Below are 12,928 nucleotides of genomic sequence, written 5' to 3'. Positions count from 1 at the left end.
CCTTTGAATCCCCCTGTGCCGTCCGGGCTGGGGGGCCCCGGGCAAGGGCCAAGTCGCCATCGCTTCTCGGCCTTTTGGCTAAGATCAAGTGTAGTATCTGTTCTTATCAGTTTAATATCTGATACGTCCCCTATCAGGGGACCATATATTAAATTGATTTTTGGAATCGGGAGATGGAACAGGGGCTTGCTCCGTCCACTCCACGCATCGGCCCGGTATTGCAGTACCTCCGGGAACGGTGCACACCTTTCTCTAACGTTGGTCAAAGTCAGATCTGGATCTCTCCTGTGAGCATTTTGTCTACCCCTGCTGGAGGGAGAGTGCCAGTGTTGATGCAAGTTTTCCCGCCGTTTTACTTCTTTTTTTTTCTTTCTCTCTTTCTTTCTTTCTCTCTTTCTTTCTCTCTTTCTCTCTTTCTTTCTGTCTTTCTTTCTTGCTGTCTTTCTTTCTTTTATTCACATGTGGTGATGATGTAGACAGCAGCAGGTTGTTTCCTGGGAGCATGCAGCTAACCAGACAAGTGTGGTGGAACATGTCCCTATGCCAGGACCTTCTTAGCAAGCCAGCCAGCCAGCGAGGCACAGTTGTAGTTACCCAAGGCACCTTGCACAGCATAGCAGCTTGGCATGACTATTTGTAAGACGCACTCCGCCAGTTTCTGTTTTGTTTTTGGTGTTATGTGTGTGTTTTTGCTTTGTTTTGTTTCCTCCTGCTTAAATTGCACATTTCCCCTCTGGAAGCAGCAGCCCGTTTTTTGGGGGTCTGCTTGTGCTTGGAATTTTGCACCCACCTTTGAATCCCCCTGTGCCGTCTGGGCTGGGGGGCCCCGGGCAAGGGCCAAGTCGCCATCGCTTCTCGGCCTTTTGGCTAAGATCAAGTCTGAAATAGGCTAATGATCAGGTATATGTGGCTTGACCGCAGTACCCGGTGGTTTTATTTCTGATAAGATGAGAGGTAATCAAACCCGGTCAGCCTCTTGGGCTGGACTGAAAAATTCGGCAAGATTGTTTTGGAGAGACAGCGGGGAAGAGATGCCAGAGAGGAAAGTCTTTATAAAGACCGTCATCATCGACTGCTTGGGAGTACAGCCTGAGATGATCTTGTGTCTTCAGCGGAACGGGACGGAGAATTACGTGGATGTCACCATGGTCGGGGAGACAAGTTTTAAAGAATTTCTGCAGCGGTGCAAGGAGAAGGAAGACGATGCTCCACTTTCCAATTTTAAAGTGGAGTCACTGAGCCGGAACAATTTCAGGGTTGTGACCGTACATATGTACAACCCTCATGTGACTGATTCCACGGTTGGACTGTTTTTATGCAGGTATGCAAAGGTGATCTCGGGGGCCAAGTACTTGAGGGACGAATTTGGAATATGGACAGGGAAGAGGCAGTTCCAAGTTCTGCTAAATGATGATGAATCTGGATTTGGTGGATTTTATCATCCACCAGCAAATTTTTCAATTGGGGCAGACAGAGGATATCTTTTTTACTCTGGGCAGCCCAGTTTCTGCAGGAAGTGTCAGAGTTTTGGTCACTTGGGAGTGGACTGCTCTCAGGAGAGATGCAGGAACTGTGGTGAGCTGGGACACACAGCGTCCGGGTGTTACAAGCCCAAGTGCTGCAATGCATGTGGAGCTTTGGATCACTTGTTCCGGAATTGTCCCCAGCGCAAGCAGACCTATTCCGAAGCTGCAAGGGGACGGGGAAGGTCGGAGGTAGATGACTCAATTCCACCAAGGGAGGAGGTGTTGGAAGACACTGGGCAGTCTTTTTCGATCCCCGGTAGCCAGGAGGGAAAAGAGGGAGATGGGGTGGCGGATGCAGAGGTTACAGAGCACAGTGAACAGGAGTTGTTAAGCAGCGGAGAGCGGAAAGGAGACGGGGTGATGCAGTGGGGGGACACTCCTGATGCAGAGCGCGGCGGACAGGAAGAGCCCTTTGTTCTGAAAAAACAGAAGAAGAGAAAGAAGACTAAGGAGGAAACAGCAAGTAAATTCTCGGTTTCTCAGGAAACAACCAAGAAACTGGCGGTAATGAACCGCTTCGAGGTGCTGGGGAAACAGGATGAGTCGGGTGTCGGTTCTTCACAGTTGCCAGTTCCAGTCGCTACGGGGGGTGAAGGGTCTTCTCCCTCCCAGGTGCCGGACACAGGGGGAGAAAGAGAAAATAGTCAGTCATAAACAGTGTGTTTATCTCCTTTGAGCCCAAATCCATACGTGTTGGGGACATTTTTACAAAGAGAACAAAATGAACAGGAATATGTAGATACAGGAAGCATGAGTTCTTCCTAGGAGATTTTGCAATTATCCACAAATATGGGACAGTGAGGTTTCTTTTCTAATTAATTTTTTTTTGGGTTTATGTCCTTAAACTGTATTTCAATTAACACAAGAGGGTTGAGGGATAACATTAAGAGGGCATCGGTTTTTAATTATTTGAGTTCTTTGCATTTTTCCTTTTGTTTTTTGCAGGAGGTGCATTTGAAAGATGCCTCCGATATTGATTTATACAGTAAAGAATGGGGAATGGGGGAGTCAAGGTGGAGTGTGGGGGGTGTCCATTCTTCAGGGGTGGGGGTTTTATTAAAAGACAAGGAGATGGAGGTAGTGCAGTCTGTTTCAGTGGTGCCAGGGCGCATTCTGAGTATTGATGTGAACTGGAGGGGACAAAAGTTGAGAATGATTAATGTATATGCACCTACCGACATGGCTTCTAGAAAAGAATGTTTTCTTGTTTTGCAGGATCTCTTTGTAACAAATAGGCACATTATTATGGGAGGGGATTTTAATGTGTCACTAGATAAGGGGGGTGGGCATGATTATACTGGGGGTATGTTAAAGGGTATTTTATTACAATTTAGTTTGGTTGATGGGTTTAGAAAGTGTAATCCCAAGCTTGAGGGGGTTACTTGGAGGAACTCAAGGGGGGCCAGGAGCCGTATAGATTATTTTTTTGTTTCAAAAGTGTTAAGTGTGGATTCTTGTATTGTGTCTCCAATGTGGTTTTCAGACCATGATACTATTCAGTGTACTATCCAATTTAAGGGACCAGTATTTGGGGGTGGGTTTTGGAAATTGAATTGTGAGTTACTGGGAGATAAATATTTTAGGGATACATTTTTGTTACATTTTAAAGGGTGGGTTGATTTGATGAGATATTCAAAGTCTGTTTTGGAATGGTGGGAGGGGGTGAAAGTCAAAATTAAGATTTTGGCTCAAAAGCATTGCAGGTATAGGTGCAGGAAGGAAAATAAAGGGTTTTTGGATTTGCAGAGGAAACTGGAGAATTTGTATACAAGGGGAAACACAACAGGGAGTTTTGACTTTGATCAGTCACAGGAACTTAAGGGTCAGATACGGAAAGTTTTTGAGAAGAGGGCAAGCATTTTTTTGTTTCGGTGTAAGGGGGAGTTCTTAGAGAAACATGAGACCTGCAGCACTTATTTTTTTAAGCAGGTAAAGGAGGCACAAAAAAAGAGAGTGATTAGGGGGTTGAGGGGGAAGGATGGTGTCACGGTGCAGGACACAGCGGGCATGTTGCACTGTGCTAATGGTTTTTATAAAGAACTTTTTTCTGAAAGGGAGGTCAATGTGGAGGTGGGAGGCTCCTTTTTGGAAGTTGTACAGGTTAGGGTGCCAGAGGACATGAGGGACGATATAGAGGGACCGGTCACTCTTGCAGAATTGGAGGAAGCCCTAAAGCAAATGGCGGATAGGAAAGTGCCAGGGGGTGATGGTCTCCCAAAGGAGTTTTATGTAACTTTTTGGAATGTGATTGGGCCGGTGTTTGTAGAGGTGGTGGGTGAGATTTTTCGCACTGGGGCTCTAAGTAAATCTATGAGGGAAGGTATTATTTCTTTACTTTTTAAAAAAGGAGAGGAGGAAGACCTAAAAAACTGGAGACCAATCACGCTGTTGTCAGTCGATTATAAATTAATTGCAAAGGTCCTGACTGGGCGGTTGAAACAGGCAATGCCTTTTATTGTTGATAAGGACCAAACTTGTGGGGTGGTGGGGAGGTCCATTCATTGGAACCTCCTCCTCACAAGAGATGCAATCAGTTGGGCTGAGGATAGAAAGGTACCGCTAATGTTGGTGAGCCTGGATCAGGAGAAGGCGTTTGATCGGGTGAACCATGGGTTTTTGTTTAGAGTGTTGTCACATCTGGGGTTTGGGAAGAATTTTATGAGGTGGTTAAAAATTATGTACACAGCGGTGGGTAGTAGGGTAAATGTAAATGGCCACTTGGGGGATTGGATTACACAAAGTTCAGGGGTAAGACAGGGCTGTCCACTGTCTCCACTTTTATACGTTCTTTTTATGGAGTCTTTTGCAGAGGCAGTGAGAAGAGACCAAGAAGTGAAAGGGCTTTTGTTACCTGGGAGTGGGGGTGTCTCTGTTAAAATCTCCCAGTATGCGGATGACATCACTCTTTTCCTGACATCAGATAGGAGCCTGGAAAGAGTATTTGAAATTATAGCACTGTATGCTCAGGCCTCAGGGTCAAAATTAAACACAAATAAATCTTCTGTAATGTTTTTTGGGGCGTGGGCTGAAAGGGTGGATACACCGGGTGGTTTACAGAGATGCAATGATGGGTTAAAGCTGTTGGGAATTTCTTTTTATCACAGGGGGAGCGGGGTAAACAATTGGGCAGGTAGGCTGGCAAAATTAAGGTTGAAATTTGGGTTATGGAAATTGAGGAAATTATCTTTTTTGGGGAAAGTTTTGGTTTTAAAGGCTGATGTGTTACCCTCTCTATTGTATTTAGCTTACGTGTTTCCTCTACCTTGTAAGTTTAGGAAAGTATTAACCAAAATGGTTTTTGATTTTGTTTGGGGAGGGAGGTATGAGTATATCAAGAGGGATGTTATGTATAGAAGTGTGGAAGAAGGAGGGAGGGGTGTACCGGACATCCCTCTTAAATTAGATTGTATTTATTTTTCAATGTTATGTATTGCATTAAACCCTGTCGTTGTGCACAAGTTCCAATATTTTGTTTCCCTTTGGTTTTCGTTTTCCATGAGGCACATAGTAGAATGGTCAAATAATGTGCCCAGGGCAGAAACGCTGCCCGACCATTATGGGCATGCAGTGAAATTGGTTAAGAAGTATCCTGATTTTAAGAATGAGGACAAATGTAAAAATCACAAAATGCTGTATAAAGGAGTTATAGAAGAGAGGGGGTCATGTGTGGTTGGAGGGGTCAATAAAGAAGTGTGGGGCAGAGTGCAGCCCAAGGGGTTAGACAATAGACTGAAGGATTTAAATTGGCTCGTGGTTCACGGGAGATTACCAGTGAGAGAAGTATTGTACAGACACAAATTAACAAGGAATAAATTTTGTCCCAGAGCAAAGTGCATGGCGGAGGAGACTGTAAGGCACGTGTTCTGGGACTGTTTATATGCTCAGCGAGTTTGGGCAACAATGGGGAAGGTTTTCAATTTGGTTTTGTTAAATGTTATTTTGTCTTACAACACTATTGTTGGTGGAATTGTTTTGAAGGGGGTATTGCAAGAGTCACAATTCTTAGTTTGGTTAATTATTAGTTTGGTAAAACAGGGAATTTGGGAATCAAGGAAAGTTTTGGTCAAATCAAATACAAAGTGTAATGCACTGGGGGTTGTAAATAGGGTGAGTGGGGAACTTCGGGAAAGGGTTAAAAGGGATGTGTTAAGGTGGGGATTCAATGCAGCTAAAGAGAAATGGAAGGGATTGGTGTATTTGTAAATAATTGTCTCATGCAAGTTGTTATAAAGGTAATTGTTCTGTGTTGTAAATGGTGATTGTATTGCTTTATGTAACTGTTACTGTAAAATGTAAAGTTATTGTGAGAATTTAATAAAAAAATCTGTTCTTATAAAAAAAAAAAAAAAAAAAAAATCTGTTCTTATCAGTTTAATATCTGATACGTCCCCTATCAGGGGACCATATATTAAATTGATTTTTGGAATCGGGAGATGGAACAGGGGCTTGCTCCGTCCACTCCACGCATCGGCCCGGTATTGCAGTACCTCCGGGAACGGTGCACACCTTTCTCTAACGTTGGTCAAAGTCAGATCTGGATCTCTCCTGTGAGCATTTTGTCTACCCCTGCTGGAGGGAGAGTGCCAGTGTTGATGCAAGTTTTCCCGCCGTTTTACTTCTTTTTTGTCTTTCTCTCTTTCTTTCTTTCTCTTTCTTTCTCTCTTTCTTTCTTGCTGTCTTTCTTTCTTTTATTCACATGTGATGATGATGTAGACAGCAGCAGTTTGTTTCATGGGAGCATGCAGCTAACCAGACAAGTGTGGTGGAACATGTCCCTATGCCAGGTCCTTCTTAGCCAGCCATATACTCTGGCTTCTCTTCAGTTCGAATAAATCTTTCTAAGACTAAGGCTTAGAGGGTAGTGGCATTGCCCGCTCCCTCCGAGGGTCTGTGAGAGGTTTGTTCGGGTGAGGAGGAACAGAATTTTTTTTATTTTTGACTGGCTTTCTTCAGCTCGGCAACTTTTTGGAAGACTAATGCTCAGTCTGGTTTTGGCTTGCCCAATCCAGGCCGAGGGTCTTTCAAGATTTTGTTGACTGTTGAGAGCAGTTTTTTCTTTTTCAGGCGGTTCCCGTTTTTTTCTTTTTCAGGCGGTTCCGGCTTTTCCAGACGTTCCTGGAGTTAGAGAGAAGGAGGACCTACCATCCAGACGACCTTTGAGGACCCTTTGATGACCTAGACGACCTCATCCCCAGCCCTTGATTGTAATCGAGATCCAGACCGAGAGAGCAGCAGGCGCCCAGCAGAGGGCGCCATCTGGGAGGAGCAAAGGGCGGCCCCGGACCCCGAGGAGGCGTCACAGCCACGATTCTTCCTACGTGGTCTCGGTGCCAAGCAGCGCCCCCTACTCCGCCAGGGAAGGACACCGTTCACCTGGGGAGGGGGTCCCTCTTGCGAGGCGACCATCTCCTCAGGGACTAAAGTAATAGTTCCTTCAACTGCCCAGATTTGCTGCTTACGTTGTCTCTTTTCCGTAGAGAGAGACAACCCGGACGTCCAGAGGCTTCTCCCACCCCAATCGGAGGAGCCAGCTGAAGGATGGCGTTCCGGCCAACCCAGGAAACCAGGAGGCACAATGCGGTGCGCTTCACAAGAAACAAGCAAGATGAAACGGAACCAGGACTGACGAGACTGGAGTTCAGCCGGACCATTCTTCAGAGGGGTATGGGTTTTTCCCCTTCTGACTTGAATTGTTTGGTGAAATTGCCAGGGCTTAAGGAAGTGTTTGAGGTCAGTTTTAGGAACCCCCAAAAGTTACAAGAAATGTGGTACTTTTGGGGGGAGAATAAATATCTCGCTCCATACAAAGAATTTTGTGTGGATGCACTGACAGACAGAGAAATGAAAGTTGTTACTGTCCAATTTTTCAATGAGGCTGTTAGCGACTATGATATTACAACATGGCTTAACCGCTATGGGAGGGTGTCATCAGAAGGGAGGAAAATTACAGATGAAGATGGGGTTTGGACAGGAGCCAGAAAGTGGCTGGTACGCCTTAATGTTGATCCATCGGGCATTGGAGGCGTCCGCCACATTCCAAACTCCATAGTGTTAGGGCCCAACAGAGGGCTGGTATTCTATAATGGGATGCCAAAACTCTGCAGGAAATGTGGGGAATTAGGACACCTGACGGCCGCGTGTACTGTAGTCAAGTGCAGGAACTGCGGCGCCCCCCACGAGACCAGCCACTGCAGAGAAGAGAGGCAGTGCAATTTGTGTGGAAAGAAGGGGCACCTGTTTAAGGACTGCCCCTCTTCCTATGCCAACATGGCCAGAGCCAGCAAGGCAAACATGAACAAGCCTAGGCCTGAGCAGGAAGAGGGAGCAAGTAACAAAGATCAGTCCACATCACCACCAACAGTATCCAAGACCCAGACTCCAGCACCACCATCATCACCAGCACCCCCTCACCCCCCCGCCCCCGAGACATGTCCCGTTTTACGAGGACCCCTTCCCCCAGCCCAGAGAGAGAGTACAACAGCCACTCCACTAGCTCCTCCAGTAGCTCCTCTGATGCAGAACACGAGTCAGGGAGGGAGCCCGGACCCAGCAGCGGCCCCCCCCTGAGTAGGGCCCTCTCAGCGCCAGCACTCCCCCTCGGCTCTCGTTATGACGCCATAATGATTGAGTCCGTGGGGGAGGAAAGCAAAAGCGACAGTGAAAGAGAGAGTGAGAAGGAGGGGAAGGGAGTGAAGAACCAGCAGAGGGTGGGGAAAAGAAAGGGTAGAGACGAGGGGGGGAAAAGAAAGAAGATCAGGATCAAAGACAGCAAGTTGCAGGTGGCCCCCATAGATCCAAAACCAGCTAATGTCCACACAAAGTCCCCAGTCTTGCCCTCGCAGGCAGAGACGGAGGCGAGTGGGACGGCTACACTGCCGCCTAGTGGGCAGGTAGCAGCCAGCCAGTGCATCCCCAGCCAGCCTTCCCAGTCGTTGGCACAAACCCTAGCACACCTCGCAGAAGAGGTGTTCACTAATGCACCGAGGGAGAGGTCGGGGTCAACACCTTCCCTGACCAGCAGTACCTCTGTAGCAATGACCCTCTTCAAGCGAAGGGCCTCCCTTCAAAGCATCCTTGACCCCCTCCCTTGTATGGGCAAAACCAGGGGCCCCCTAGAGGTCCTCCTAGATACAGCACTGGAGGACATGGGAATACCCCTGGACGCGGTAAGCCAGAAGTCTGCTAACAGCTCCAATTCAACAGACGGTAACAGCCAAAGAATGCTGTCTGTCATAACCCCCCCCCAGGACAAAGCTGACCCACACGTTCCGAGGGGCCCTGAGCAAGTTCCACCAGACTTACCTTGTGGGGAGTTGAATAGCCCCAACAACTCCACGTACTGTGCATATAAAGACGGTGCCTTCTTGGACGAGGCAGCAGTGAGTACCTTCTCAGGGGTGATGGGAGTTGCAAATAAGCCCAAGCCCCCTCGAAGCAAGCGTAGAGCTAAGAGTAGGAAGAGTGTCCCGACCTCCCAATCATAGTCGCTATGGGGTGGACGCAGCGACTCCTTTTCTTGTTAGCTACCCTGATGGCCCTGATATGTGTGTCTGTTAATGTCAGGAGCATCAGGGAGACACAAAAAAGATTTGATGTACTAAACTATCTAGCTAACTTGAAAGCAGATCTCATCTTTCTGCAGGAGTGTGGTATTTCGTCGAGCCCTGATTATACGGACCTGAAGGAGAGTTGGACCCTGGGGGACTCCTTCTGGTCGGGCTCCAACATAGCCAGAGCCGACGGAGTAGGGAGGTAGAACCTGGTAGAATTCTGAGCGTGGATGTGACATACAACAACACTCCCCTCAGACTGGTCAATGTCTACGCACCCACTAACCAAAACGAAAGAGTTCAATTTTTTCCACAGCTGCGTCCACTCCTGCTGGGGAACGTACCCGTCATCGTGTCAGGTGACTTCAATTGTGCTCTGAGGGACGTAGACCGGAGCAGGCCACGCAACGACCGCTCTAGTAGAGTTTTGTCCTCCGTAATATCTGATTTCTCCCTGTGTGATGCAGGTAAGGACCTGGTGCCTCCCTTTACCTGGGTGAGCTCATCTGGGACCTCCTTCTCCCGTATAGATCTCGTCCTGCATACCAGCTCCCTTACGAAGACGGCAGTAGACACCCAGGCCGTCTTCTTCTCTGACCATAGGCTCCTGCAGGTAACATTGCAGGTCCCTCAGACCTCCCAGATGGGGTCAGGGGTTTGGAAATTAAACACCTCCTTACTCGATGACCCCTCCATAGCTGCAGCCTATAAGAGCAGGCTTGTTGAGTGGACCACTTTGCGTGACCTATTCAACTCCCCTATAGAGTGGTGGGAGATGGTCAAAATCAGAACTAAGGGTTATTTCATAGCAGCAGGCAAGAGGAAAGCAAAAGAAAGGAGGGCCAAATATAAACACCTGAATGCTGCCCTCCAGCATCTGAGCCTGCTTCAGCTTCGGGGGTTCCCTGTAAGCGACGAGATAGCCCAGACCAAGCTAGATCTTTCAGTGCTTTGTAGGGAGGAACAACGAAAGGTCATGCACAATGCAAAAGTGCAAAAAATGGAGGAAGACGAAAAGTGTACTCGCTTCTTCTTCCAGAAAACGAGGGAGAAGCGGCACTTGATGTCCTCCATGCTCGACAGCAGGGGGAGGATAGTAGAGGATAGTGAGGGAGTGAAAAAAGTGGTAGAGAACTTCTATAGGGACCTATATAACATCAAAGCTACAGATGACACCCTGATAGAGTGGTTCCTGAGCCAGTTGGAGCCTGACTCAGTGCGGGACGACGAGGAGGAGGAGAAGGACCCAGAACTCACGCTGGAGGAGCTCACCCAGGCGGTTAAGACCATGAACACCGGTAAGACGCCAGGTCCAGATGGCATCCCGGGTGAGTATTACCATCTTTTTTGGGACATGCTAAAAGTCCATTTAGCGGAGGTCTACAGAGCGGTCTACAGGGAGAAGCGGTTGGGCCCTTCTATGCGGGAGAGTGTAATTACTCTCCTTCATAAGAAAGGGGAAGTTAAAGATCTACGGAATTGGCGCCCAATCAGCCTCCTTTGCGTGGATTACAAGATACTAGCCAAAGCTCTGATGCTCCGGCTACAAGTACACCTCCCTTTGGTCATTGGCCCCGACCAGGCTTGTGGCGTCCCAGGGAGGTCCATCACGGATATTTTAATGTTAACAAGGGACATTCTGGCTTATTCTAGAGAACAGAACCATCCCCTCTGCCTGTTCAACCTTGACCAGGAGAAGGCGTTCGATAGGGTAAGCCATGAATATATGTACAAAGTGATGGACCAGATGAAATTCGCTCCTGGACTTAGGGAGTGGGTTAAAACCATATATACAAACATTAGTACCCGAGTCTTGGTGAACAGGCACCTGACTGGTAAAATATCTATCCAGTCAGGGGTCAGACAGGGTTGCCCACTATCCCCACTGCTATATGTCGTGTGCATTGAACCCCTCCTGCAGGCAATTCGTAGGGATACCAATATAACTGGTTTCCAGCTGCCTGGATCCAACGGGGTCCAGGTCAAAACAACAGCATATATGGACGATGTGTCACTCATTTGCACCAACACATCGTCGGTACCTCGGATTAGTAATATCCTTGAGAAGTACTGCACGGCGACCGGGGCAGTGATTAATAAGTCCAAGAGCGAAGTCTACGTGTCTAAAAATTGGCAGGTAGATAGGGAACTGTCGGACATGTACCCTGTCAAAAAGGACAAAATCAAGATTCTGGGCCTCATTTTCGAAAACAATAGCTCGGGGGCCCAGAGCTGGACGGCGGCCATTAACCAGGTCCGTAAAAAGATTGGCGGATGGAGCACAAGATCCTTAACAATGACGGGTAGAGTATTAATAACCAAGTCTATACTGTTCCCCATCCTCTCTTATGTAGGAAAAATCTTTCCCCCAGACAGGACCACCAAAAAAGTGGTGGACCGCATTATCCACCGCTTTATCTGGGGCAGCAAGATGGAGAGGGTAAAGCGAGCCACCCTGAGTAAAGCCGACAAGAAGGGAGGTAAGGGGGTCCCGGACGTTGTGCAGCTCACCCGAGTGCAGGGGCTCACGCAAACTATCAAGAACATCCAGGCCCTGGACAGGAAGGTATGTTACATGAATCGTTTCTATTTTGCCACCTGTCTCAGGGCCTTGGGCCTCTGCACTATTGATAACACCGTGCCGTACTCCTGGGACCCCCCATTGTATTATAGAACCTTAAGGGACACTATATATAAATTGGGCTTAGATAAAGCAAAATTGGCCTCCTGGGAATACAAGGCTGTAACTAAATATCTTGCCGGTTCCCAGGAAATTGAAAAAGTAGCTACTTTCTCCCTCACCCAAAGCCAAAAAATCTGGGAGAATGTGTCTCACAGCTGCCTCAGTAATGTCCAGAAGGATATAGCATGGAACACCGTCCACAGTGCACTCCCCACTCGAGCGTTCATGTTCAGGAGGGGACTAGCCCAAGTAGAAACATGCCCCTATGCAAAGTGCCGCAAGAGAGAAACACCAGCCCATATCTTCTGGGAGTGTGATGTGGCTGGCAGTGTCTGGCTCTCTGTCTCTGTCTTCCTAAACAGGTTTGCTGACACGGCCAAGATGACCGCTGAGACTGTGCTCTATGGGCCTGCGGGAGGAATCGATACCAGCACAGCTAAGTGCGTTTGGCGTGTCATCAATGTTGTCAAGCAGATCCTGTGGGAAGGCCGTAACGTCTGTGTCTATCACAAGCAGGAGCTAGACACTATCACCACGACCAGAAGGGCACAAACTCTTATCAAGGACTTTGTAATTCTGGACATCCGGACCCTCGGGAAGGACAAGGCCTGCGCGGAGTGGAGGATCGCCGGACTTCAGGACGTGAAGATGGAATAAAGGAAAAAACTGGAACCGCTAGCTCCTAGGAGCGGGACTACGGGGCACCGCTAAGCCTTTTATTTATTTTGTCATGCCAGCATTCCGCCCTTTTTAGCTGGCATGACCGTTTTTTCAACGGTGCCCTGGTTTTATGTAGTCTTTTTGTTTCAGTTTTATTGACTTTTATTTGATTTACGTTGAATTATTTATTTGATTTTGTTTTGTTTTGTTTTATGTATCTTTAAGATTTTTAATGTAAACTATTAAAAGTTACATTTTAAGTGTTTTAAAATTTTAGAATTTTAACTCACTGTTCTATACACTGTCCCTTTTCCCCTGTCCCTGTTTTAGATCTAGTTTTATGTTCACTTTTGAACTTTTTTAGAGAGCACTCCCCGGCCCTCACAAACACTGGTTTTTTATAGATGGTTCTTTTTTTCCCAGTCACTTTTAAAGCAGCACAGGTTTTTTTCATGTTGATTTTAATCTGTGTCTGTTTTAACCATGTACAAAGCACAATTGTCTTGGTG

At 47.4% G+C, this 12,928-nt stretch overlaps 2 non-coding genes across 2 annotated transcripts; both read left to right on the top strand.

The window, feature by feature from the left end:
• The first annotated feature begins 58 nt into the window (after window positions 1-58).
• Window positions 59-249, top strand: LOC131738906 (U2 spliceosomal RNA). The gene has a single exon (XR_009330074.1). It is a non-coding gene; the product is annotated as a U2 spliceosomal RNA (small nuclear RNA).
• A 5,599-nt stretch (window positions 250-5,848) lies between these two features.
• Window positions 5,849-6,035, top strand: LOC117398725 (U2 spliceosomal RNA). The gene has a single exon (XR_004543964.3). It is a non-coding gene; the product is annotated as a U2 spliceosomal RNA (small nuclear RNA).
• Window positions 6,036-12,928: the final 6,893 nt, after the last annotated feature.

Source organism: Acipenser ruthenus, chromosome 10 (genome assembly GCF_902713425.1).
Source record: "Acipenser ruthenus chromosome 10, fAciRut3.2 maternal haplotype, whole genome shotgun sequence".
Lineage (NCBI taxonomy): Eukaryota > Metazoa > Chordata > Actinopteri > Acipenseriformes > Acipenseridae > Acipenser > Acipenser ruthenus.
The sequence above is the reverse complement of the archived record's forward strand: the minus strand, read 5'-3'. Positions and strand labels throughout refer to the sequence as shown.